Source organism: Protopterus annectens, chromosome 8.part0, assembly GCF_019279795.1.
Source record: "Protopterus annectens isolate FY-2018-M chromosome 8.part0, PAN1.0, whole genome shotgun sequence".
In the NCBI taxonomy this organism is placed as follows: domain Eukaryota; kingdom Metazoa; phylum Chordata; order Ceratodontiformes; family Protopteridae; genus Protopterus; species Protopterus annectens.
In genome coordinates, this window is record NC_056741.1 from 533,676,847 (window position 1) to 533,704,480 (window position 27,634).

General features: G+C 43.2%; 1 protein-coding gene across 1 annotated transcript in view; it reads right to left on the reverse strand.

Annotated features, from left to right (window-relative positions):
• Nucleotides 1–27,634, reverse strand: part of SETDB1 (SET domain bifurcated histone lysine methyltransferase 1) — a gene marked incomplete in the record, with an annotated part of 3,089,600 nt that overhangs the window by 1,930,090 nt on the left and 1,131,876 nt on the right.

Below are 27,634 nucleotides of genomic sequence, written 5' to 3' on the forward strand. Positions count from 1 at the left end.
GACCACTCGTGAGGCATGAGAATAGCTCTGCTCAATCTGTCCGCTATGATGTTGGATTTCCCAGGGATGTGCGTTGCTATCAGAAACCGGTGAGAGGAGATTGCCCATTGCCAAAGTCTGAGAACCTCTCGACACAGTGGATAGGACTTGGTTCCGCCCTGTTTGTTTATATACCACACTACGGACATATTGTCCGTTTGGACTGCAATAGTTCCCAGGGGAAGAGAGTCGTTGAGGGCTTGCAACATTAAAAGCACTGCTCTCATCTCCAGAACATTTATGTGCAGATGGTACTCGAAAGGTTGCCAAGTGCCATGGACCATTCTGCCCTGATAATGTCCCCCCACCCGATCAGGGAGGCGTCCGATGTAACCGTGGCAACCGGGGCAAGAGGAACAAATGGTCTGCCTTGATGGATTTGAGGGGACGATATCCACCAAGTCAGATGTCTTTTGCAAGTTGGAGTTACTATGATCTTGTGACGCATGGGAAGTTGTTGAAAAGACCATTGGTTGAATAGCATCCATTGTAGAAGCCACATGTAAAAGCGGGCGAGGGGAAGAAGTGTTATGGCGGCCGCCATAAGACCCAGCACTTTCAGAGCAAATCTGGCCTGAATTTTGTTGCTGAAGAGAATCACTTGGACGTGTCTTTGAATGTCCAAGATCCTTTGGTCTGTCAACCTTGCTGAAAGTTGTACGGTGTCCAATCTTGCACCTATAAAAGTAATAGATTGACAAGGCGACAAGGCAGATTTTTCGAAATTTATAGAAATTCCTAGCCCTCTGCAAGTGTGAATGGTGTAATTTCTGGCGTGGAGAAGCTGATTCCTGGTGGTGGCAGTGAGGAGCCAGTCGTCTAGATATGGAAACACCTGGAATCCTTGACGTCTCAGGTGAGCCGTAACCACTGCCATGCATTTGGTGAACACTCTGGGGGCTGTAGTGAGACCAAAGGGCAGGGCTCTGAATTGGAAGTGACTGGTCCCCAGCCGAAAGCGGAGAAATCTTCTGGAGTGTCTGTGAATTTTTATGTGATAGTACGCATCCTGAAGATCTATAGAGCACATCCAATTGTCCTTGCCCAGAAAGGGCAAAATGGACTGAAGCGTGACCATCCGGAATCTTGACTTCTTTACAAACTTGTTGAGTTTGCTCAGATCTAATATTGGTCTCCAGTTCCCTGTCTTTTTTGGAACTAAAAAGAACCTTGAGTAGATTCCGGATCCTATTTGGTCCGCTGGGACTGGCTGGATGGCTCTTTTTACTAGCAGTTTTGATATTTCTAGTACTGCTAGTTCCCTTAGACCGGGTGGAACGTCTGGAAGGGTTCCCTTTTGTTGAATTGGGGTTTGAATAAAGGGAATTTTGTAACCCTCGGATATAACTGACTGTACCCATTTTTCTTGAGAAAGGGAAAGCCAGGCTATTGGGTACAGAGATAATTTTCCCCCGACTGCCTCCGAAGGCGGACAATCGGGCAACATCTCAGGGATGCTGGAAGGGTTTGTCAGAAAGAGGCTCTCTGCTACCCTGATTCTGCGGACCACCTCTGCCCCTAGGGCGGCGTCTATTATTGTTACCCCCTCTGCCTCTGGGGGTAAACTGACTTCAAGGCCAGGCGTGACTCCTTGAGATTTGCGGAACCACATTTTCCCTCCCTTCTGTCCTTTAGGGTAAGGTCTAGAAGGGGTGGAGAAACGGAGTCCTACGGCAGAAAGAGTCTTGCCATCTTGTTCGCATCTAGTCAGAGTGTCTTTCACTTGAGGACTGAACAAGGTCGAGCCATCAAAGGGGGAGTTTGTGAAAGACGCCTTGAAGGGGTCTGCAAAATTACAAAGCCGCATCCAGGACTGACGCCTTAAAGCCACTCCTGTGCCTGCGGCCCTACTCGCTCCATCGGCTGCATAAGAAATGAGCCGCATGGAGGAGTTAGCAATGGAGTTAAGGATTCCTAGCTGTGAGCTAATCTTATCCTGAGACCCAGCAGCTGACGGATCCTGTAAAACTTCTCCCAACTCTTTAAGAACATCTCTTTGAAGGCGGGTGAAGTGGCATAAGTAGTTCAGCGATCTCATGGCAAATGTCGCTGAAGAAAAAATCCGCTTACCGTACCTGTCCATAGTCCTAGAATCCTTGTTAGGAGGATGGACAGGTACTGAAGGATCAGCTAATTCCTTCTTGGTGGCAGCAGCCACCACCATGGCATCAACTGGGACATCCTTTGTTAAACATTGTCTATCTTGTGGGGCAGTAATAAATTTTGAAGGTCTCCTAGGGATAGGTTCCACCGAATCTGGAGCCATCCACGCCTTCCGAGCCACTACCTCCATGAGAGGGTCGAAAGGCGGAGACACCCAGGAGGTGGAGGGTTGAGATCCGAACGCCTCCAGGTATACTGACTCGACCTCGGAGGGATTAAGGGAGGGCCAGTTCCCCCTCTGCTTAAGGATTTCAAGGATGTCTGAAAATGAGACATCCTCAGAGGAGGACCTTGGGGATCCCTCCGACTCATCCAAGTCAGTATCTGATGTAGTAGACTCAGGGGAGTCTAGATGTTTCCTCTTACATGTCCTCTTACGCAGGGGTTCCCCTGACGGATCAGGAGAAGCCTCGGAAGAGGAAGATATTCCCAATGGGGAAACCTGAGGTGTTGGATCTCTGGGTCCGGGAGCAAGAGAGTGGGAAGAGACGTCAGCAGGCACTGTAGTGGGAGGAGCTGATGGAACTGTCCGTTGACTAAGCCCAGGGGCTAGTACACTCCTCATCACCTCGAAGGCTCCCCCGTCAGAGAGACCAGAAAGTTCCCGCTCCGAAGAGATAGGAACCCCAGGCCTCACCGAGAGGAAAGGCTCCAAGGCAGATGTCGGGGCCGAGCTCACCAACGCCGAAGCTCCGAGAGGGAGAACGGGGTCGGACAAGGGTCCGATGCCACTCGCCCCCTCGGAGCCGAGAGAGACCAGATGCCCGGATCCCTCCAATGAAGGTCTCAAGGAGGAAATCAAAGCCGAGGACGACGGAGCCGAAAGGGGTGGTATCGGCTCCGAAGTCACAACGGTGCCGGTTCCGAGGAGCTCCGGCTCCGAGCTCTGTAAGAGAGTCGAAGGAGGAATGTTCAGTGGATGTGAGATAGCTACTGTCTGTTGAGATGGGCTATGGAGTATTTGGGCCAATGCCTGAGACTTTAATAGTCTACTCAACACTCTCTCCAGGTCGTGATCAGATAGCCTGGATGACCGAGAAGAACGGCTCCGATGGCTCCGCTCCGAGAGCAAGGGTGATCTCGGAGCCGAATGTATAGATTCCACTGAAGGGGATCGAGATCTCTTTTTTCAGATCAATGGAGCCATCGGAGCTGAAGATATGTCGGCTCCAGCTGGAGCCGACACTGAGTGTCTGGATTTGACAGTATCGGTGCCAGATGGAGCCGATACTGAGACTGGTATGGAAGGATCGGCTCCGGCCGGAGCCGATCTCAAACCTGGTGAGGATGAACCTGAAGCAGACGGTTTGGAAGTCTGAGCCGAAGGCTTAACAGGTTTCGAGGACTTCCCCGGCGCCGACTTAGTCGGGGAGCTCTCGGGCTTTAATAAGCCCCTTAATATCAGCTTATTTTTTCGCTCCTGCAGGACTCTTGGGCTGAAAGCATAACAGATAGCACAAGAGTCCTGCAGGTGCGAATGTCCCAGGCAATAAACACAAGAAGTGTGACCGTCTGTCAGAGACATCTTCTGACAGCACGAGTCACACTTCTTGAAGCCTGAGACCTTAGTGTCCTTCGACATAACTGTCGATGAAACACCAGTAACACACACACACACACACACACACACACACACACACACACACACACACACACACACACACACACAAAAACACTCAGTCCAACAAATTAAAATAAACAGGGATAACACACAGTCACACACAAACAATCCCTGACAGGAAAAAATCTAGGGAGGGGAAGGCCTAAGGCCTAACTAGGGACAAGGGAATAATTTACTTAAAAAGAAGGGAACACTGACTGGAATAGGGCTAAAGTAAGTTGTTAATTAACAAAATACAAATATATATATATATATATATATATATATAAATTTAAAGGGGGGTAGACAAAAAGTCTCTAAAACTGTTCACTTACCTAGAGCTGGTAAAAGAAGGCACCTCGTTAGCGAAGCGGCAAACGAGATCTGGGTAATCTCCGCCTTGCATCATGGGATATAGGGCTGCCTCGAGCTGGTAAAATTAGCTCTCGAGCTTAGCAAGTGCCGAGTCGGAGACGAGGATCAGCTCCGAACCCATCCAGCAAGAATGAAGGCGAGATTGACAACTTAACATACCTGGTTTAAGGCTCCAGGGAGCACCCCAGCAATATCAGGCTACAACTGAAACCATACATTTCGGCCACAGAACCCGGACCGAAATACAAAAGGTGGGGGAGTATCCATACTCATCAAGGATACCCACACCTCCAGGTTAGGGGCACAGCATGATGCTTCAGAGATCATCCACGTGCAACTAACAACGGGCAAAACTGCAAGTCAAATTGTCACCCACCATGTCCCAGGAGCCCCATTCCGTGTTTCTGGAAACACTGGGAAACATAAAGGTCCTACCAAACACCCTAATATTGGGCGATTTCAACTACCCAAACATTAACTGGGAGAACTACTCAAGTACTAACTCCCTTGCCCAACATTTCCGAAAATTTATAAACTCAAACACCCTGGATCAACTGGTTAACACTCCCAGCAGAGGTGACACCATACTGGACCTGGTCATCACCAACATGGGCAACCGGTGTTCCACAAAGGAGGTCAACCCCTCGCTGGTTAGATCTGACCATAAACAAATCACTTTGGATATCCACATTCCGCCCCCACCCCCAGACAAAGAAACCACCATGAAAAACTTTTCAAAAGCAAACTTCACGTTATTTAAGACCAAGGTGGAAAGTTTCAAAGCCCCCATGCTAAAGGATAATGCTGTCCAAGCTGCAAAATCCTTTACTAATGCATTCTATGGGCACCTACAAGAATGCATGGATTGTGCTATCCCAAGCAAAACCAAGACTCACACCTCCAAGAAAAGGAAACCAGTCTGGTGGACCCCTGCCATAAACAAGCTATACAATAGAAGGAGGAATCTAGTACAGAACAGAGTAAAATCCCAAGAAGGGAAGACATCTCTGATCAGTATCAGCAAGAAACTACGATCCCTCATAAAATTGTCCAAGGCGAGCTTCGAAAAAACAAAATGCCAAGGACTCCAAAGATGAACACAAGGCATTCTTTAGCTATGACAAGAATCTAAGTGGCAATGCTCAGATCTGCTCGGAGTTGATGCAGAATGGCACAAAATACACTGAACCAATAGATACTGCCAACATCCTAGCAGGCAGGTTCAGTGCAAACTTCACCCCCCTCTCACCCCCAAAAGGGCCCATAACCATACCAGAAGAATGTAGAGACCCTGAAATCACAGACACGCAGGTTAAAACAGCCCTCTCCAAAGCCAAAAAAACAGCATCAATGGGACCGGACGTGTCCCAGGCTGCGTCCTACACGAGCTCAAAGACGAACTAACCCCCTCACCTAAACACACTGTTCAATCTCAGCCTCTCCACAGGCTACGTACCCATAGAGTGGCGCACAGCAACGGTTATTCCACTCCACAAAGGTGGAGCCACAACAGACCCCAAGAACTAGCCTGACTAGCTTGGTCTGCAAGGCTATGGGACAAATCACCATGGAACTCATCAACAGAGACATTGGGAACCACCAAACACAGGACCCTACCCAGTTCAGCTTTGTTAAGGGCAGATCATGCTTCCTAAACCTGGTGGACTTCTTTGAGACAGTTACCAAGGCTATAGATGAGGGAAAGGTGGTACACAGAGCATACCTAGACCTCGCAAAGGCCTTCGACACCATTCCCCTTTCTGGTATTATAGACGAGCTCACCAGCCTGAACTTTTATGTCACAAGATGGGTTGCCAATTGGCTCATGGACAGAACTCACATGGTGAGAGTTGCGGGAGCTAGGTCTGACTCTAAACCAGTTACAAGTGGCATTCCCCAGGGCTCAGTCCCAGGACCCATCCTGTTCAGCATATACTTCCTCAGAGGTACAGGCAAGCACAGGAGGACTATGGCTGACCAAGTTCACAGATGACTGCAAACTAGGGGCTATAACTGACTCTCTGGCTGACACAGACATCCTCCAAAAGGATCTCACTGAGACAGATACCTGGTGTCAAAACCATGGCCTCAAGCTAAATGATAAAAAGTGCACAGTCATCCCCTTTGGAAAAAACAAAGTACACACAAACTACTACATAGGTGGTAGCCCCCTAAATACAGAAAACATAATAAGGGATCTGGGGACCCAAGTAGATAGTAATCTCTCCTTTGATAATCACATTGCCAAAGTGGTTAGAAAATCCTTCTATGTGGCCCACCTAATCACAAAATGGTTTGCATCCAGATCAAAAGAGGTTATTGCGCCCCTCTACTCATCACTCCTTAGACCCATCACAGAGTACAACGCCCCATTTGGAACGTACCTTACACGACACCTGCAACAGCTGGAAAGACCACAGAAGTAGCTCACCAAGGGGATCACTGGCCTCAAACAGATGCCCTATCCAGCTTGACTTGTGTAGCCCAAAAAGTGGGGAATGGACCAGAAATAGTTTTTAGGAAGGATAGATCATTCAAGAACATTTTAGAAACAAGTTGTCTGAATAGTGAAGTGTACAACAGACCAATAGCAAATTTTAAATGTGGGATGTGTAAGTATTGCCCTTATATATTGGAAACTACTGATTATTTTAAGTTAAATGGTAAAAATATTTTTTATAAAAGGGCATTTTATTTGTTGCAGTAAAAATGTGGTTTATCTGGTTAAGTGCCAGAAATGCCTAATGTTTTATATAGTAAAAACACGTAGATTGTTTAAAATAGGATTAGTGAACATTTATTGGACATGAGAAATCTTAAAATATTTAATGCCTTGAGTAGGTATATAAAGGAATGCAGAGATCATGGTTTTAAAATTTTGGTTATAAAGCAATTGGTAAATGTTTAGATGTACACCTGGATTTGAGTGAATTGAAATGGCAGTTGCGTTTAAATGCAACTTAATATCCATGGATTAATGAAACAGTAAGCATTTCCACTGTTTTAAAATTAAAAAATATTTTAGTATAGAATTACAGGTTTAATATTTTGTGTATTGCATATTTTTGTGTGTGTTTTATTGAAATATATTGAAAGGATTGTACTTAGTTAATTGTTAATTAATCAATCTAATTGGGAGTATTATTTAAGGGCTGGGTTAATTATTGTATGTTGTTCTGAGGAAGTCCATACATTGAGGGAAGAAAGCGCTTAACCTTGTTTTAATAAAGTTGAGTCCCTTCAGTTTTTGTGCCTTTGTCTTTTTCTGAAGAGACTTAAGTGTACATAAACTAAAGCACTGCTAGTGATTCCCTACCAGGTGAGGAAAGTAAACTTATATTTTGTGTCTGAGTGATAAAGCTGATTTCTGTTCTACCTGCTCCATTTTATTTAGCTTTCTCTTTTAAGATTATTGCTTGGCCTGGTGTTTTTGTACTATGTGAGAGATAAACACTTAAATTAGCTAGGCTACACATTTCACGTGTTTTTGACTGGTTAAATTGTTTCTTGAGTGATACTTAAAATACAAAACGAAAGCACTGTTGGTGAATCGTTTATCTGCTTTTTAAACCTGCTCCACCCTTTCTAGACTGCTGCTGCCATCTTGATTAATTTATTTGCCTTTCCTTGTGCTGTACTGAAAAAGTGCATTTTGCCTCTCATTGTCTATTCTACTGATTTACTTGATCTGAATTCATTATCTATCTAGCTGTTGGATAAAGCAGTATATTTCGACACTCTAGCAAGCACCTGCTTTTACATCACACGGTCTGTGGATTTTCCATCTAGTAACACTGGGAGGAAGCCTGGTCTGGAGATTTCTATATGTAATCTTACTGGCTAGAAGGCATATTAATCAGCTTACCTGGTTTTTATTGCCTTTATAAATTCTATACAACTGAGTGGCTCTTGGCACATTTATTCAAACGGAAGTACTTTTATTGAATAATCAACTTTTATAAGCTGTTTAAACTACACTGCGGTATCTGTATCAGTTTGTTTGTGGTAGCATTTCACATCGGACACTCCTTTGCTGTGCTTTTACATTAGGAGGACTGGAATTATTCATCTAGTGGCAGTAGGTGTTTACCTGGTCTATCTGAGCTGGGAAGCACACAAAAGCGTGCCAAGTATCTTTTTGCGTTTCTCTTATATAATATTACTGTACCTTAGCAATTTCAAAAAAAAAATACTGTCAGCTGCTGCTTTAAGTATTTAATTGCACTGCATAACACTGTATCTGTTAGTTGTAGGGCCGCTATAGGTAGTTTGTGTGGTCCTATTACATCAGAGCTCCAAACCAGCTATTCTACATTAAAAAATCTGCACCCTTGTGGCAGAAGTGTGCTGATCTACCCTCTCTGAGTTGGGGACTGCTGGTAAAAGGCTTATTGCGTGTTTCCTGATTGGTAGTTAGTTTAAAACCTGTTTCTCTTTGCTCACATTTAAGCCTTGTGTTTGTGTGGTGCTGATCTTTGCTCAGAAGTAGTTAGCAATGCCTTGTATTGACGCAAAAGCCTAGAAGCTCAGTTTTCCCTAAACAGCTGTCAGTGAAACCCTTCCCAGCTTTTCTGCTGCTCTAGGAGCAACTCAGTTGTGCACTGAGCAGCGCTGCCTTTTTGATCAACCTTAGCCTACACAAAGTAGAGGTCACTCTTGTAGTCTCAGCATTATCAACACAGTCCTGTCAAATTAACCAATTCCCTTCCCTAATAAAACATACAGTAAGAGTCTTCTATCATGGATGGGCAGTTTCCCATCATCTCTCTGGCCAGCCTGCTAAACATGGGCATCCTGAGGCAATATAGCAATTGTCTCATGTAAACTGACAACCACTTACTCCTGAAACAAATTATTTATGTGAGAGATGTAGTTACCCTATGAAATCAGAGGCAAGACTCTTACAGAACGACAAATGAAATGTCAAACAGGTTGTCAGCACACACACACACACACACACACACACACACACACTTCCCACACTAAATAAGGACATGACACACAAACTCACATATGTGGAGGTACTCACTATTAACTTAACAAAAGATCAGAGCCCTTACAAACAGAAACCGCTCACACACAACAAAGCAAAAAACAACCACAACATATAACACATACACACACACCAATGACTCAAAAACTAAGCAAATAAGGTGCAACACCACAAAACATAATGTACTGGTTATAGACAACTCCACTGTGAGATACGCAAATGTTCCCCTCACCAGCCTGGATAAGGACCTGGTTACAGGCAGGAGCTAGGATACGTCATGTCACTGAAACACTCAAGTCACTCAACCAAAAGTAGAGGTATGGCTCCATCACAGTTCATGTGGGGGTGAATGACTTGAGACATTCTTCAATGGACTAAATGAAGAGAGACATGACTGAGCTCTCAGATTGTGTTGTCAGAGGCAGATATAAACCTAGCCTTAAGAAGCATTCCACCTTCTCCAAGGATGGTGCCACAATACAAACAAAAAATGATGGACTTAATTATTGGCTTAGCTTCTGGTGTCAGTCCTAGGGGATCCAATGTCTGTCTGCCTGGAAAGACATGGTCGACAGGCCATGCTGCTTTTCCAGAGATGGTCTGCACTTGTCTCTTCTAGGTTTTCAGATACTGGCAAAGGTATTAGACACCCCTACTGTGTCTTTTTTATGCAGTGCCAAAATAACCAACCTCCCAACATAACAAAATTCTCTCTAGATAAACTAAAGCTACTGCTGCTTAATGCTGGAAGTCTAAACAAGAAAGTTCAATCCCTGGAAGCAATCCTCACTTTGGAAGATGCTAACGTCTATACAATCACCGAAATGTGTTTCAAAGGAGCAGAAAGTACCCCAGCCGTACATGGCTGCAATGCCTTCCATACATTCAGACCACAAACTGAGCATGAAAGAAGCAAGGTAGGAGCTGTATCCATCTTCACTAAGGACAAGTACACCTCGAGACTGGTCAGACAGTACAACTCTTTTGAGCTACACCATGCCTAATTAACTATAGCCAAAGCCCCCTACCACATTACAGCTAGCTCTAGGTCCCCCACTGTGAAGCAGGAAAAGCATACTGTATACATGGACTTACTGGAGTCACTTGCCATGCAGCCCAACACCTTACTCATGGGTGACTAATTATCCTATCATCGACTGGGAAACATACACAACCACAAACATGCTGGCTCAGAGGTTCTTGGACTTTGTCAATGCAAATGCTCTAGAACAACTAAACAGCACACTCACAAGAGGCTCAAATGTCCTGGATATAGTACTCACTAACATGGGGGAGCATTACTCCCCCATGTGATGGCCTCCATGGTAAGATCGGACTGTAAATCAGTCTCACTCACTGTAATTATAAGAACGGATACTCCATCAGGCTCAAAAAAGCTTAAGAATTTTTTTAAAGACAATTACCTCCTACTAACTGATGGTGTAAGAAGTTTCAAAGCCCCCCTTGAATACAGATAATACGGATTCCTATGTAAAGGTGTACACTAATGCCCTGTATAACCAATTAAGCAGTTGTACAGAACTGGCTGTACCTGACCAGATTAAAACTAAGTCTTGCCAAAAAAACAAGTTGTGCTGGTGGATCCCTAGTATAAACAAGCTATATAAGAAGAGAAAGAAACTAATGTCCAAGAACAAGAGGTAACTGGCTCAGCAGAGGAAGAAAAATCCCTCTCTGGCTTAAACAAACATACTATAGATCTTAAGTCCTCCAAAGTTAATTACGAAGCAAAAATTGCCTCCCTAGCTAAGGATAACAACAGGGGATTATTTAACTACATCCCAAATTTAAAAGACAATACCCAGCTATAGGCTGAACAGGTTATGGATGGCACCACCCATTCTCAACTGGAGATAATAGCCAACCTGCTAGATGACAGATTTGGAGAAAACTTCACCCCCCCCGTCCCCTCCAGTCACCTCCAAAGTACATCTGCCACCATTCTTCGGCCTATTATCTCAAGACAGTAGGTCAACTCAGCACTCTCCAATGCCAAAAACATGGCATCAATAGGACCAGACAAAATCCCAGGCTGCTTTTTAAACAACTTAAAACAGGACCTACCAGATCCACTTGGATCCATGATTAACCATAGCCTGAGAACTAGCTATGCCCTGGTGGAATGGATAACAACAGGAATACCGCTGCACAAAGAGGGACCATCTACCAGCCCTGGGAATTACAGGCCCATAATGCTGACTAGCCTCATCTGCAAGACCATGGAAAGAATCATTATGGACTTCATTAACAAGGACATAGGTAATCTCCAAACTCTGGACCCAACCCAGTTCAGATTTGTTAAAGGTAGATCATGCCTGTTAAACATGGCTGACTACATCAAGAAAGTCACCACAAGGGTCTGTACAAGGGAAAGATGGTGCATACTACCTATCTCAACCTAGCCAAGGCATGTGACATTCCCCCACTCAAAACTCTCCCAACTGGGAATTAACCCTTACATTATCAGATGGGTATCCAAATGGCTCATGGATAGGACACACACTGTCAAAGTGGGTGATTCCACCTCTAGCAAAAGACCAGATACCAGTGGCGTATCACTGGGTTCTGTTCAGAATATATTTCTCAGGAGTCCAGGAAAACTTGGACAACCCATGGCTAACCATGTTCACTGACAACTGCAAATTGGAAAGCAATCACTGAGTCCCCGACAATGTTAAAACACTGCAGAATGAGTTAATGCAAAAAATTGACTGGTGCCAAAGCCATGGACTAAAGCTAAATGAAAAAAAAAGCATTATTCGCTTTGGGAAAGCTGACATTGCTGCTAATTACTCAGATTGATAGCAATCTGAACTTTGACTACCACGTATCCACAGCAGTAACAAAATCCTTCTGTGTGTCACTCCTTTACGTAGGTAAAACCGAACGTAAATTAAAAAGAAGGATATACGAACACCATTACGACATACAGAACAAAAAGGAAACAAACACCCTTTTTAAACATTCATTAAACTGTGTTAATTCTACTTATACTTTTTTGGTTTTAGAAGGAATTAAAAAAGAAGCTAGAGGGGGACAATGGGAAGAAAGAATAGAATATAAAGAACTTTGGTAGCATATAACATTACAAGCCACCTCTCCTCCAAGCTTGAATGAGAGCACTTCCATTGTACCCCTTTTAAAATTAAGGGCAGCAAAGTTATAAAATAAAATAACATTTTTTTGCATGCTTTTAAGTTTGTATGTTTTTAATAGATTCTAAGAGTATTCATTTTATCAGGCTTGCAAATTTCAAATTTGACCACTAGAGGGAGGCAAAGTTTTGTTTTACATTCATTTCTAAACTGGTGAAATTTATTTCTTATGGAGCTTTTTAACCTTCCTTTCTTTAATTTAATGTTATAATTCTGTTCAAAATGGTCCTCACTTGAATTACATCTATAATAATTTTTAATCAATTGTTTTATACAGGTTTTAAAGTGCCTATTATATTGGTTTCAATTTTAACTCTTATTTATTCATTAATATTTGAGTATTTATGCGTCATTTTACTGAATGTTTTTATTGGTCAATCTGTTCATTAGCAAGGTATTTAACCTGTCAATTTACCTCAGAACCACATCTGATGAAGTGTTTGAAACAAAAATGTTGTATATTTAATTGTCTGCGTTTATGAGCTTACTGTGTGTTTTGTGCACATATTAAAATTGGTTTTAAAAAGCTTCTGGTCTATTGGTACCTTGGATTACACACACACACACACACAGATGTATGTGTATATATATATATATATATATATATATATATATATATATATATATATATATATATATGTATATATGTATATATATATATATATATATATATATGTATGTATGTATGTATATATATATATACAGGCAGGATGGAGTGGGTGGAGAAGAGTGTCAGGAGTGATTTGTGACAGACGAGTACCTGTAAGAGTGAAAGGGAAGGTCTACAAGAGGGTAGTGAGACCAGCTATGTTATATGGGTTGGAGACAGTGGCATTGACAAAACGGCAGGAGTTTGAGCTGGATGTGGCAGAGTTAAAGATGTTAAGATTTGCACTGGGTGTGACGAGGGTGGACAGGATTAGGAATAAGTATATTAGAGGGTCAGCCCAGGTTGGAAGGTTTGGAGACAAAGCCAGAGAGCAAGATTACCTTGGTTTGGACATGTGCTGAGGAGGGATGCTAAGTATATTGGGAAAAAGATGCTAAGGATGAAGCTACCAGGTAACAGGAAAAGAGGAAGGCCTAAGATAAGGTTTATGGATGTGGTGAGAGAGGACATGCAGGTGGTTGGTGTGACAGAGCAAGACGCAGAGGACAGGAAGAAATGGAAACAGGTGATCTGCTGTGGCGACCCCTAACAGGAACAGCCGAAAGATGATTATATATATATATATATATATATATATATATATATATATATATATATATATCGCTAGATCTATATACACATATATAGTAACATATATATATATATATATATATATATATATATATATAGATATATACACACACACTACACACCAGTGTGTATATGTGTGTGTGTACGTGTATATATAGACATATATACACACACAGACATACATGCATACACACACGTGTGTGTGTGTGTGTGTGTGTGTATATATATATATATATATATATATATATATATATATATATATATATATATATATATATATATGTGTGTGTGTGTATATATATATATATATATATATATATATATATATATATATATATATATATATATATAAAACATATATGAATAAATAAACAAGAGAAACAGCAGTTAAATTAACTGAGTCATCACAAACTGCTGCTCTTTCATTGGTAAGATAAAGTCTAGTACAAGCCAATCATTGAGATTCTTAGGACTACCAATTTTGCGAATATGAGCCAATTGGAAATTGTGTAGTCTCCTACCAATATCAAACTGTTGAGTATTTTATATCAACTGTCATTGGTTAACTTTATAAAAAATCATTGAACAGTGTCCATCCTCCAAAATCAGTGCAATGCTTGTTTTGAATTTCCAATAAGGTCTGCGTAACTTTGATCTCAACCAAACCAAATATATCATATTACACAATGAATCAATAAGGTCGTCGTCACTATCTCTAAAACTTTAACTGCCATATCCTTCTACTGCCAATTTAAAATAAGCCATGAATACATGTGCTTAAAGAGCACTGTGAGGTCCGTTATACTTTATTACATTTCCAAAATGGTCCATTATCTAATGATGAAATACGATCTTCTCTGTAAGTTCATGTAGTCCAGATTCAGAGAGTAAGCAGTGATATAGACCAATCAAATCTTAACAGCAAATAATTCAGCCAACTGTATCAAATATTGTAATCAACTGGATTGTCACAGACTGCTGCTTCATCATTAGTAAGGTAAGGTCTCCTACAGACCAAACATTAAGGCTCTTGGAATTGCTAGTGAAGAGTTTGAATTACTAATTCAGGCCAACTGGAGAATGTAGTCACAAACCAATGTCAGACTTTTGAGTATATCATTTCAGCTTCCAGGTTTGAGTCTGATACTGTTTGCATGAAACATCACAATGAGAACAAAATATACACGAGAATACACAAACAAAGAATATATTTTAGAAACCCAGTTTTTTATGTTCCACCGAATCCACCAGCTCTTGAAACCTTTGTACGTTTATGTGAAAAAGAAATAGCAAAGCGACTTAATGAACAAAGACATAATTTTCACAATCTAATTAAAAAAGAGAAATAACTCTTATGTGATTTAATGAACAACAAGGACTTAGTGGTCAGACCTGCAGATAAATGTGGAGCTTTGGTTTTAATGAATAAGACTGACTATATTTCCAGTATGAAGGCTGTGCTACAAGAAGATGCAACTTATATTCCTATTAAAAGGATTCAAGTTAATTCAATGATTAATGAAGTGAAATTAAGAGTATCGACTCATGCATGATAACCTCATCACAAGAGATCTATATGATTACTTCATCATGGAATCACCTACTATACCTACAATAAATGGCCTGCCTAAGACTCATAAAAATCTAAGCAATTCACGATTGAGACCCATTGTGGAGGTTAATGGTTGGCTAAGAAAGCCACTATCTAGCTATGTGGAATATCAACTTAATTTTTTTATTTATTTTTATTTAACATTTGTTAACCGGGAAAGTCTGACTTGGAACAAAGCCAATTTTCAGCAGAGACCCGGGTAGAAATGCTCCAGACACAACAGGCAGATACTATCAAGGACACCAAACAGTTTTTGGAAATGCTTTTAATTACATGCATGGAATAGCTAAGAACACATCATACTATATGGTCACACGATGTTAAAAGTCTATTTACTGTTATACCCAATGAAACTGGCTTACAATATGTCAGTTCTTGCGAAACAACACTGAATTCACAGAAGTAAAAATTAACTTGCTTTGTCAGCTTCTTGAAATACTACTACAATGCAACATTTTTGCATTTGATAACAGCATCTATTGGCAAAGGTGGGGTGTAGCAATGGGGACATCCTGCGCCAGTAGTAATGCTAATTTGGTCCTAGCAGACTGGGAGAAGAAATATATTTTTCATCAATAAAATGCATATTTGCCAGCTCTAAAATTTATGCTTGTTTTGTTGATGACATACTTTATCTGGGAAAATAATTTTGAAAGTTTGGAAGAATTTGATTCATACTTAGAGCGCACCACTGAATTTTTGAGGTTCACTCTGCACCACTCATCCTCTTGTCACTGATTTTCTTGATGTAAAACTAAATAAGGACGGAGAAGGCAACATTAATACTAGCCTTTAGAAAAAGGCATGCAGAAAAAAAAAGAGTTGTGTAAAAATCTTACCATTACCATAGATGTCTTTCTCTTCCATGTTGCAGTATTCCAAACCCATGGGTTTTCCTCTCTTGCTACCCGAACATCCACCCAGTATACAAAAGCTTCTAGTCACTGCAGGGTACGTGGGATATCTGACATTGGTTAAGGGAGCATGGGCCATAAAAGTGATGTCTGCACATACTGAACCTCAGAACTGAGCTCCCCAGTCAGACCCCAGTCCCAGGATAACGGAGTACAGTGCCATCCTAGAAGGGGCACTTTAATGGAAGAAGGGGGAAGGAGGAAGGGAAGGAATACTGCAACATGGAAGAGGACATCTATGGTTATGGTAAGATTTTACACAATTATTCTATGTCCTTCTAGTCTCATGTTGCAGTATTCCAAACTCTTGGGTTAGTGCCAAACCTCAAAGGGAAGAAGGTGGAGGCTTGCAAATATTTTCTAGGAATCCATGAAGGATTGCCATGGCAAATGCAGTCCTGGATTTAGAAATGTGGTCTAATAGGTTCATAGGTAGGTACTAGGCTATTGGCCCCAGGGCCTATATAAGCCTAGCCAAAAAGATACCCTGGCTTTCGCCACCCAAGAAAATTATTTTCCTGTGTCCCTGTCGAGCAGAGCCACAGAGGTGATCCCTGGAGTGAATTTCCTATTTCCCATCCAATCATCATGATTCTTCCTGAAGAGTGCTAATGAAGAGCGTTTGATACAGATAGGTAGTTTGTTCCAGAGTATGGAAAGTCTCTGGGACAGGAATCTATCCCGCCAGCATGTTTTGATTATTGTAGTGACAAGGTTTAGGTCCCTAGAGTGTGTAGCTTGCAGGGATTTTGATTTCTTTATGTAGAGCATGTCCAACAGCTCTGGGTTTGACATAGCTTTGTATGTTAGGCAAAGAGCGATGGAGTTAAGTTGGAGTTTTTGGAGATCGTCTGTGTAGTGCATCTGTTTGAGGCCAGTAATCCTCTTTGTGAGGTATTTCTACGGCCTTTCCAGTTGTTGTAGATGTCTTGTGAGGTACATACTAAAAGGGGCGTTGTACTTTATAATGGGTCTAATGAATGAGGAGTAGAGGGGAACAATGACCTCTTTTTACCTGGATGAGAAACCTTTTGTGATGTGTGCCACGTAGAAGTATTTCCTGACTACTGTGGCGATGTGATTATCAAAGGTGAGACTACTGTCCACCTGTGTCCCAAGGTCTCATCACACTTTCGGTGTTAAGCAGACTACCACGTATGTGGTAGCTCATGGGTACAGAGTTTTTACCAAAGGGGATGACAATGCACTTTTTGGCATTGACCGTGAGGCCATGGCTTTGACACCAGGAATCTGCCTCCATGAGGCCCTTTTGTAGGATGTCCACATTGTTAGGAGTTTTGATTATGGCTCCTAGTTTCCAGCCATCTGCAAATTTCATTAGCTAAAGACCTTCTGTGTTAGCCTGTACTTCAGAAAAGTAGATACCAAAACAGGAGAGGACCCAGGACTGAACCCTGTGGTACTCCACTTGTCACTGCTCTGAATTCGGATTTGGAGTCTGCTACTTTCACAGTGTGGGTTCTGTCAGTGAGCCAGTTGGCAACCCATCTTGTGACATAGGGATTTATACCTAGTTTAGTGAGTTTATCTATAATTCCAGAGTGGGAGATGGTGTCAAAAGCCTTGGTGAGATCTAGATTGACTGTGTGAACCACCTTACTCTCGTCTACGGTTTTGGTGACTGCTTCAAAGAAGTCTATCAAGTTTAAGAGACATATTCTGCCTTTTACAAATCTGAACTGGGTGGGTCCAGAGTTTGGAGATTACCAATGTTTTTGTGTACAAGATCCATGATGATACGTTCCATGGCCTTGCAGACCAGGCTCGTTAGGCTAATGGGGCGGTAGTTCCTGGGGTATGTGGTGGCTCCCCCTTTGTGGAGAGGGATAACCATCGCTGTGCACCACTGAGTGGGCACAAAGCCTGAGGTGAGGCTATGATTGAGCGTGGTGCTTAGATGGGGTGCCAGTTCATTCTGCAGTTCGTGTAGAACGCAGCCTGGGATGTTGTCAGGTCCCATGGATGCTATGTTCTTGGCTTTCGAGAGTGTGGTTTTTACCTGTGCAGCCGTGATTACAGGAACTCTGCATTCTTCAGGTATAGAGATGGGCCCTTTAGGGGGTAAGAGGGGGGTAAAGTTAGCACTGAACCTATCTGCCAGGATGTTGGCAATATCAGTTGGTTCTGTATATTTAGTGCCATTGTGCTGTAAACTCAGAACAGATCTGAGTATTGCCATTGAGATTCTTGACATAGCTATAGATTGCTTTGTGGTTGTCTTTAGAATCAGTGGCGATTTTGTTTTCGTAACTAGCTTTGGAGGATTTTATGAGGGATCTCAGCTTCTTACTGTGGCTGACCAGGGAGTTCCTCCACTCACGGGATTTTACTCATTTTTTGCAACAGTTCCTTTCTTCTGTTGTAGAGTTTGTTTATGGCAGGGGACCATCATATTGGCTTCCTTTCTTTGGAGGATAGTATCTTGGTTCTGTTAGGGATAGCACAATCCATGCACTCGTGTAAGTGCTTATAAAGTGCTTTTGTGTAGGGTTCAGCAGTCTTACATCTACTGTCTGTCTGCATGGGTGTCATGAAGTTTGCCACTTCTGTCTTAAGAAGCGTGAAGTTGGCTTTGGAGAAATTTTTTTACAGTGGTTTCCCTAATGGGGGGTTGGGGCGGGATGTGGATGTCTAGGGTGATTAGCTTGTGGTCGGATCTGACCAATGAGGAACTGACCTCTGGTGTGGAACACCGGTCGCCCATGTTGGTAATGACCAGGTCTAGGATATTGCTGCCCCTGGTGGGGGCGTGGATAAGTTGATCCAAGGCATTGGAATTTATGACTTCCAGAAAATGTTGAGCAAAAGATTTCGTACACGAGTAGTTTTCCCAGTTAATGGTGGGGTAGTTGAAATTGACCATTATTAGGGTGTTGGGTTGTACCCTAATATTTTCCAGTGTATCAAGAAATGAGCAGTGGGAATCCTGGGGCATGGTGGGGGATCTGTAGCAAGTTACAATTTGGATTGCGGTCTTGCCCAGAGTTGGTTGCACTTGGATAATCTCACATGCATTATGCTGAGCAACTAGCCTGGAGGTGTGGATATCCTTAAAGTATATGGACACGCCTTCGCCTTTAGTGTTTCGGTCCAGGTTAGATGGCCGAAAGGTGTAGTATGAATTATAGCCTGGTAATGCAGTGGTGCTCTCTGGAGCCTTGAACTAGGTCTCTGTCACTGCACAGATGTCGATGTTCTCCATCTCCATTTGAAGGAGTGCCTCGAGGGAATACATTTTGAGGTTTAGACTTCTAGCATTGAGTAGCATTACCCTCAGATTTTGCTTGCTTGTACCTATTAAGGTGGTGAATTTGTCATTTGAACCTTGCCTAAAAACGGTACTAAAGGGGTGGTAAGAGCCTTAGCCAGTATCAGGAATCCCAAGGGTGAAAGGTGCAGGCCATCTCTGGCAAAGCATCGTGGTCCGTCAATCATGTCATCCCAGGCAGACAGATACTGGATCCCCTTAGGATGACACCAGAGGCTTAGCCAATTGTTGGAAGTCAATCATTTTGTCCTTGTACTGTGGCATCATTCTGGGTTATGGCAGGATGCTACTCAGGGCTAGGGTCATACCTGCCTGGGCTACAAGATTGGAGAGCTCCCCTATGTCTCTTTTAATGTAGTCCAGGACGGTACGTCTCAGGTCATTCACACCACCATGGACAATGATAGAATCATATTTGTTCTTGCGGAGTGACCTGAGTGTGTGCATTATGTGGCGGATTCTGGCACCCGACAGGCAGCCAACAGTAACTTTCTCCTTGTTTAGCCTGGTGAGTGGAACATCAGTGTGCCTGACTATAGAGTCACCTATGACTAGAGTGTTGGGTACGTTATGTCTTATGGGCTGTGGTTGAGTGGCACACTGTGTTTGTGGGCTATGTCTCATTTGGCCTGTGTTGGGGGTGGAGGTTGTTTGCGTTTCTGCTTTCGAGGTCTCTGTTGCTTGAGCAAATTTTTACTGAGAGCATCTGTGAATGTAGGTGTGTGTTTCATGTTTCTGTGTGTGTGTTTTGGTGGTGTAGGTTATGAGGGACTATGTGATGAGTGTAGTGTAATGCAAGTGTTTACTTTCTCCTGTTGACTGTCTAGTACAGTCTTGGGTGAAGAGAGCTTTGCTTCCAGTTTCGCTATATAAGTGCATCTCTCACAGGTTCTAGTGTTGGGTGGTAGGAGAGGGTTACCTGTGTACATGAGTCACTTGCTGCATTACCCCAAGATGCCCAGTGACTACGCAGACCATTTCTGCTTGGATTTCCAGAACAATTTCCTTCTGCTAAGCATACCATAGAAATTCTTCGGATCTAAAGTTAAAGCCCACTCCACTAGGGCTATGGTTTCTTCTGGGGCTTTCTCCTAATCTACAATATTTGGTAGATGTGTGAACTTAGGTCCATGTAGCTCCCTCCAAAATGAAGGCAGCGCAAGTCCTTTAAAGAAAGCCCCAGAAGAAACCATAGCCCTAGTGGAGTGGGCTTTAACTTTAGATCCTAAAAATTTTCCATGGTATGCATGGCAGAAGGAAATGGTTCTGGAAATCCAAGCAGAAATGGTCTGCTTAGTCACCTTTCCCCAGAGTCCTGGGGTGAAATGTAACAAACAATCGGTCTGATTTCCTGATAGATCTGGTCTTGTCAAGGTAAAACCTAAGCTGTCTGTGCACATCTAGGATGTGTAAGACTCTCTCACTGTCATTCTGAGGATGAGGAAAGACAAGTGCGGAGGTGAATAGCTTGATTTAAGGATAACTCATTGACCACTTTGGGCATGAAGAAAGGGTTGGTCCTAAGAGTTACTCTGTCTTTTTGGAAGGTTAGGAAAGGGGAATTAGTCATGAGGGCTTGTAGCTCTGTCACTTTCTACTGGCTGATGTCAATGCTACCAGGAGTACCATTTTCCAACTGCAGTGTTTTAAAGAAGCCTTAGAGGCTAGTTCAAAGGGGGCCACTGTGAGTTCTCTAAAACACAGTTCAGGTCCCACGAAGGTAGGATGAGTTTCTTGGGGGGGGCAGAGATGCAGCACTCCCTTAAGGAATAACTTTGCAGGCATGCGAGATGCCAAAGGGAGGTCTAAAGGCAGACAAGCTGAAATAGCAGCAAGGTGGGCTTTAACAGAGCAGTATGCCAATCCTGGCTGCAAGAGTTCACAAAGGTATGACAGTACCAAGGGAACATCACCCTGAAAATGGACCAAATGTCTTTGTAGACACCATATGGAGAATCACTTCCACTTAGACAAATGAGATCTCCTACTGTTAGGTTTCCTGCCCTCCTGCAGAACTGTGAGCACATCCTGACTGTAAAGGTGTCTATAAGGGATAAGAAATCTATCATCCACAGGGTAAGATTCAGAGACTGTAGGTGTGACTGGATTAGGGATCCCTTGTCCACTCTGTGAGGTAACTTGTGGTGATTAACCATGGAAAAATGGAGAAGGAGGGGGAAACACTGCTGTCTTGGCCAAGAGGGAGTCACCAACAAGATTTTTGGTTTGTCCTGCTGGATTTTTAGTAGGACTTTCAAAAGAAGTGGGAAAGGGGGAATGCATAAAGAAACATCCCCTTCCAAGAGACTGAGAAGCCACCCGTTGCCCTTGCCAGGGGACTGTGTAGCCTGGTGCAAAAAGATGGAAGACATATCTTCAGAAGGGAGGCAAACAGACCTGAGGTGTACCTCATTTGTGGACTATGTCCAAGAACACATCCCTGTGGAGCATCCATTCTTGAGACTGTGATAAGGACCTGTTCAAAGTGTCTGCCTGGGTGTTTTGATCTGAAGGGATATGCACTGCCTGCAGAGTGACTCCATGCCGTGTGGCAAGCTCCCAGACTTGGACAGCTAGTCTGCAAACCAAATAGGATTTTGCCTCCCCTTCTTGTTCATATAAAACAGAACTGTAGTGTTACCTGTGAACGACTTTAGGGGGCCCTGCTTCAGCATATGTTGGAAGGCCTTTAGGGCTAGAAGAATTGCTCTCATCTCCCTGATACTGATATGTTCCTGTCTGATGGAGTCTGATCAAGTGCCCTGGACTTTTAGGGAGCCCATGGTTGCTCTCCATCCCAGATCTGACCCATTAGTGTACATTTATTGTACTAGCAAGGGAACCTGTAATGTGAGACCTGGGTTGAAGGCCACTTGATTCAATCACCAGAGAATCTCCTTCCTCAGACAAGGAAGGAAGGGGATTTTGTACTCTGAGTGTGAGTACTGTGTCCATTGAGACCTTCGGTACCATTCTAACTTCTTCATGTGGAGCCTTGCCAATGGCAGCATGGGGACACTCTATGTCATATGACCCAGGAGTCTGAGGTACTGCCTGGCAGTCAATGTTGTGACTTAAAGGATAGAGAGGAGGTACTGCCTTAAGTATTCTACCTTCTGAGGTGGCAGAAAGGCCCTCATGACATATGTCCTTATCCTGCACCCCAGGAATATTTGGTCCTGAGAGAGGCTCAGGTTGGACTTGGGGTAGTTTATCTTGACCTAGTGCTTGCAGAACTGACATTACTGTTTGTAGATGGTGTTGCAGGGATTTTGACCAGTCTGCCTGTATCAGTAGCTTGCCCAGGTAAGAGGAAATTTGGATCCCTTGAGTCCTGCAGAAGTCAATCACTGGTACCATGCACTTGGTGAAGACTCTGGTGCTGTAGAAAGTTCAAAGGGCAAGGCAGAGAACTGAAAATGTGAGGAGTCCACCAAGAATCATAGAATGTCCTGTAATTGGCCCTTATGGGTATGTGCAGGTAGGCATCCTTGACATCCAATGTAGCTAGGAATCCCTGAGGGAAAATCTAGGGGAAGAGAGTGCAAAGTAAGCAATCAGAAGGAAGGTACTTGCAGGAAAAGATTGAGGTGGTACAGGTCTAGGATTGGTTTCCAGGGACCATATTTTCTTGGGACTAGAAAGTCTTGAATAGAAACCCTTTCCCTTTTCTGTAATAGGGACAGATTGAATTGTGCCCTGAGCCATGAGACTCTCTATAACTAGTTGAAGAAGGGGCAGACTATCTTTGGGTGGCTGTGGAATGCCCCTCAAGGAAGGGGTTGTGATCCAGGTCATAAAATAATCCTTTTTTTATGATGGATAAGACCCACCTGTCTGAGGTGATGTTTTTACAAACAGGTAGACAGTGAGAGAGTCTTAGGGAAAGGGGAATGGTTTTGGTAGGTTTGTTCAGTAATGGCAGATAGTCACAGACACTGCACTGTCCTGAAACTGGAGCTTCTGGACTGGAGCCTGACAAGGCTTGGATGCAGTTTGCTGCTTCCTGGTGCTCTTTCTGCACCTGGGAAGGGGAGGAGGGGCAGAATGTTTCCTTATAATTTGTGTTTTTGAGGAGTAATTCCTGTGGAATTTGGGGATAGGAAAACAAACAGGTGCTTCAGATCTTGTAGCTCTTTTCCATTCTGTTGCAGAGTTTTGAACACCTCAGCCACCTTTGACCCAAAGAGGGCAGAATTATCCAGAGGTGTGTTCAATAGTTTTGCCCTAATGTCATAATTTAAGGGCTGTAACCTAAGCCAGGAATATTTTCTCCGGACTGATGCAGAAGCTCTGGCAGAAGCTTCAGCTACATCACAGCTGCACATAATAGAATGCCTACTGACCTGAGAGGATAAGAATAAGAGACTGGATATCTGTGTCTTGGCAGGAGAATCTGAGATCTCAGTAAGAAGCTTAGTGGCTTGTCTTAAAAGGGCTAGGGCATACCTTGACATAGGAGTTTGATAGTTTACTGCCCTGAAAGCCAGGGTAGCAGAGATCTAAACCTTTTTTCCAAGGCGCTCCATAACCTTGCTGTCTTTGTCTGTAAGGAGGACTGAGGTGGATGGAAGCAGTTCTGAGGGTGTATAGCAGAAACTGATACAGTACCAGGATCTGCTACAGGGCATTTGATAAGAAACTCAACCTGTTAAGCCTTCAACGGGCAAGGGGTTGTGAATCAAGATTCACAGAGGCTGCATTAAAGGCATCTAGAAATGCTGCCAAGACTGGAGGTATAGCTGAAGCAATACGGGAGTCCATTTGCATAAGTTCATAGTATCTTTTCTGAACTTCGAACATCTCAGTGCAATCCCACTTAAAGTACTCCCTCATTTTGGAAATGGTCTCTCGAAAGGTGAGATCCTCACTTGGAGAGTCTGTCTCAGCAGAAACGTCCTCTGGGGAGGTATAACCCAGGGGGGAAGGTAACTGGGAGACATGGGAGAGGGATTCCTCCGAACAGGAGTAAGAGGAATCCTCAACTTCAGGTGGTGAAAAATCTGGAGCCTACATGGGCAGCCACGGGGGGGGGGGGGGGGGGGGGTTGTAGTAGCAGGCCTAGAGCCATAAAAGCATTGAAAAGACTCTGAGAAAAGGCCTGCCAGACTGGCTGGCTCTCTGAAGATGGAGAGAGACCTATTTTGTTTGTGCTTTTTTTTTTTTTTCGGAAATGGCCTAGAGGGAATAGGGTTCAAGGTCAACCTAGGTATGGCAATATCACAGATTCAAAGGTGTTTAGAACCACGCAGGCCTTTTTAAGCCTAGCCATGCATCCCAAATCTCTGACAAGTTCTGATACCCTTAAGTGTAAGCATGAGCCTGGGAGATGAACCATTTACAGGTTACCTGTTTGCATCACAGACATAGGTCCCAATCCAGGGATGAATTTCCAGTTCCCCATCCAATTGTCCAAGTTGCACTTGAACTGTATTAGGGAAGAACTCTGCTTCAAATGTATGGGAAGCCTGTTCCATAGATGGGGTAGTCACTGGGATACATTACCTATCTCTCCATCACGCCCTGTTTATATCACAGGCATTAAGTCTTTAGAACACATAATTCTGGTACAATTTTTTTGTGGATATGCAGGAGGTCCATCAGAGTTGGGTCTGACAATTCCCTGTATGCCAGGCATAGATCTCCCCTCAAAGGCCTGTAGGAGATGGAATACAGGGAAAGGTCCTTGAGGCGGTCTGCACTGGACATATTACATACACCCTGTATTCTTTTAGTGAGACACCTCTGTGGACATTCCAGTTGTTGGATATGTCTAGTTGGGTACATACCAAAGGGTCACTGTACTCAATGATAGGTCTGATGAATGCTGAATACAGTGGAACAATGACTTCCTTGGACTTGGATGCCATACCTTTGTTTATAAGTTGCGCAACATAGAATGATTTGCTCACCACTGTAGACACATGATGATCAAAGGCTACATTACTATCTGTGTATATCTCCAAGTCCATGACTACTGGGTACACTCTAAGAGGTGTGTTGTCAATATGATAATTACCAGGGATGGATGACTTCCCAAACAATGCTATGATGCATTTCTTGGCATTTAGTTTTAATCCATTTCTCTGACACCAGTTGGTTGTCTGTGTCAGCCACTCCTGGAGAACATCTGTGTCAGTGTGAGATTCAATGACCGCTCTTAATTTGCAATCATCTGCAAATTTAGTCAGCCAGAGACCACTGACATTGGCCTTGACTTGTGAGAAGTAAATGCCAAAAAGGAGCGGTCCAAGGACTGATCAATGAGGGACTCCACTTGTGACTGGCCTCTCTGTAGAGGTGAACACCCCAATTCTAACTTCCCGGGTCCTGTCTGTGAGACAGTTGGCTATCCACTAGGTGACATACGGGTTTGTACCTAACCTCTTGAGTTTGTCAACAATGCCCGAGTGGGGTATTGTGTCAAATGCCTTAGCCAGGTTAAGGTAAGCAGTGTGAATGATTTTCCCCTCATCCACTGCTTTGTTGACCTTATCAAAGTAGTCCACCAGACTGAGTAGGCATGATCTGCCCTTAACGAAACCAAACTGGGTTGGGTCCAGTGTCTGGAGGTTTACTATATTTCTATTGATCATCCCCATGATAATGCTTTCCATGGATTTACATACAAGACTAGTGAGACTTAAAGGTCTGTAGATGGCCCACCTTTGTGCAGAGGGATGACTGTTGCCTTTCTCCATTCACGAGCCACGAACCCTGTTTGGAGGCTAATGTTAAATAGTAATTCCAGCCCTGATAGATCATGTTTCATGCTATTTAGAACGCATCCTGGGATACTGTCTGGGCCCACTGATGCAGTGTTCTTGGTCTTAGAGCATCCTGTTCCCTAGTGATAGTAGGGGAAGTTATATTTGATATTTCCTGAGGAAAGGTTGAGGGGGAGAGAAAAGTAAAGTTGGAGCTGAATTTATCAGCCAGGAGGTTTGCTATATCTTCTGACTCAGTATAGGTGGCTCCATTTACAATGAGCTCTGCACACAATTGTGTAATACCTTTGAGGTTGCGGTCATAGCTAAAGAATGCTTTGTGGTTGTCCTTGGCCTTGGAGGCCAAACTTGCCTCAAATTTGGCTTTGGTAGACTATCTGTCCTCTGAGTTGTTTGTTTAGTTTAATGAGAGTGCTTTTATCCTGCTGGGTGCTGCACCTCCTAATTTTTGCCATGTTTTTCTTCTTCCTGTTATACATCTGACTGATTTTGTGATTCCACCAGGGTGGCTTGTGTTTTGAGTTAGTTCTGTACTTCTTCCTGGTGGGTACAGCTGTCTCTATGCAGCTATTAACATGCTTGTACAGGGTTTCTGTGAATAGTTCTGCATAGGCAAAAGTGTTCTCGGGGTTTATAGCAGCTTGAAATTTTGCCAGGTTCACACTTAAAAGCAGGAGGTTAGCCTTAGAACAGTTCCTGAATATTCCCGGTTTAGCTGGGGGTACAGGTTTTATTTTTACATCAAAGGGGACCATTTTGTGGTCTGACCTTACTAGGGAAGGCATTACAGTAGAGGGTGTGCAACACTCTCCCAAATTAGTGAGGACCAGATCCAGTATGGTTGCACTCCTGGTTGGTGTATTGACTATCTGGTGCAGGCAGTTTGTGTTTACAAAATCCGGAAATCATTGTGCATGTACTTTTGATGTCATATAGGATTCCCAGTTAATAGTCGGGCAATTAAAGTTACCCATGAATATGGTGTATTGGTTTGGATGGTTAGTGTTTCTAATAAGTTTATATACATGGTATGGGTTTCCTGGGTCATAGAGGGGGACCTATAGCTTGCAAGGAAGTGTTTCTGGATTTTACCTATGGTGATTTGAACATGGAGCAGCTCAAGTGCATTGTCCTGTTTGACCAGCCTTTAAGTATATTTATTTTTGATGCAAATAGAGACACCTCCACCTTTAGTCTCCTGCCTGTGATGTTGCTGGTCTAAATGTGTGGAAGGCATTATAACCCTGCACTGATGGTGTGCTGTCTGCGGCTTTAAACCACGTCTCAGAAGCCACACAGATATCAGCATTCTCTAGAGTAAACAGAGCTTCCAGGGCGTGGATTTATTTTGTTTAGGCTCCTAGCATTGAGCAGTAATACCTTCAGATTTTCTTGGTTTTGATTCGCTATGTCGGAAGTACTTTCAATTTGGCATTGCCTAAAAAAGGCACTATGGGGGAAGACAATGTTTTAGCTAATATTCGAAAGCCTAAAGTGGAGAGGTG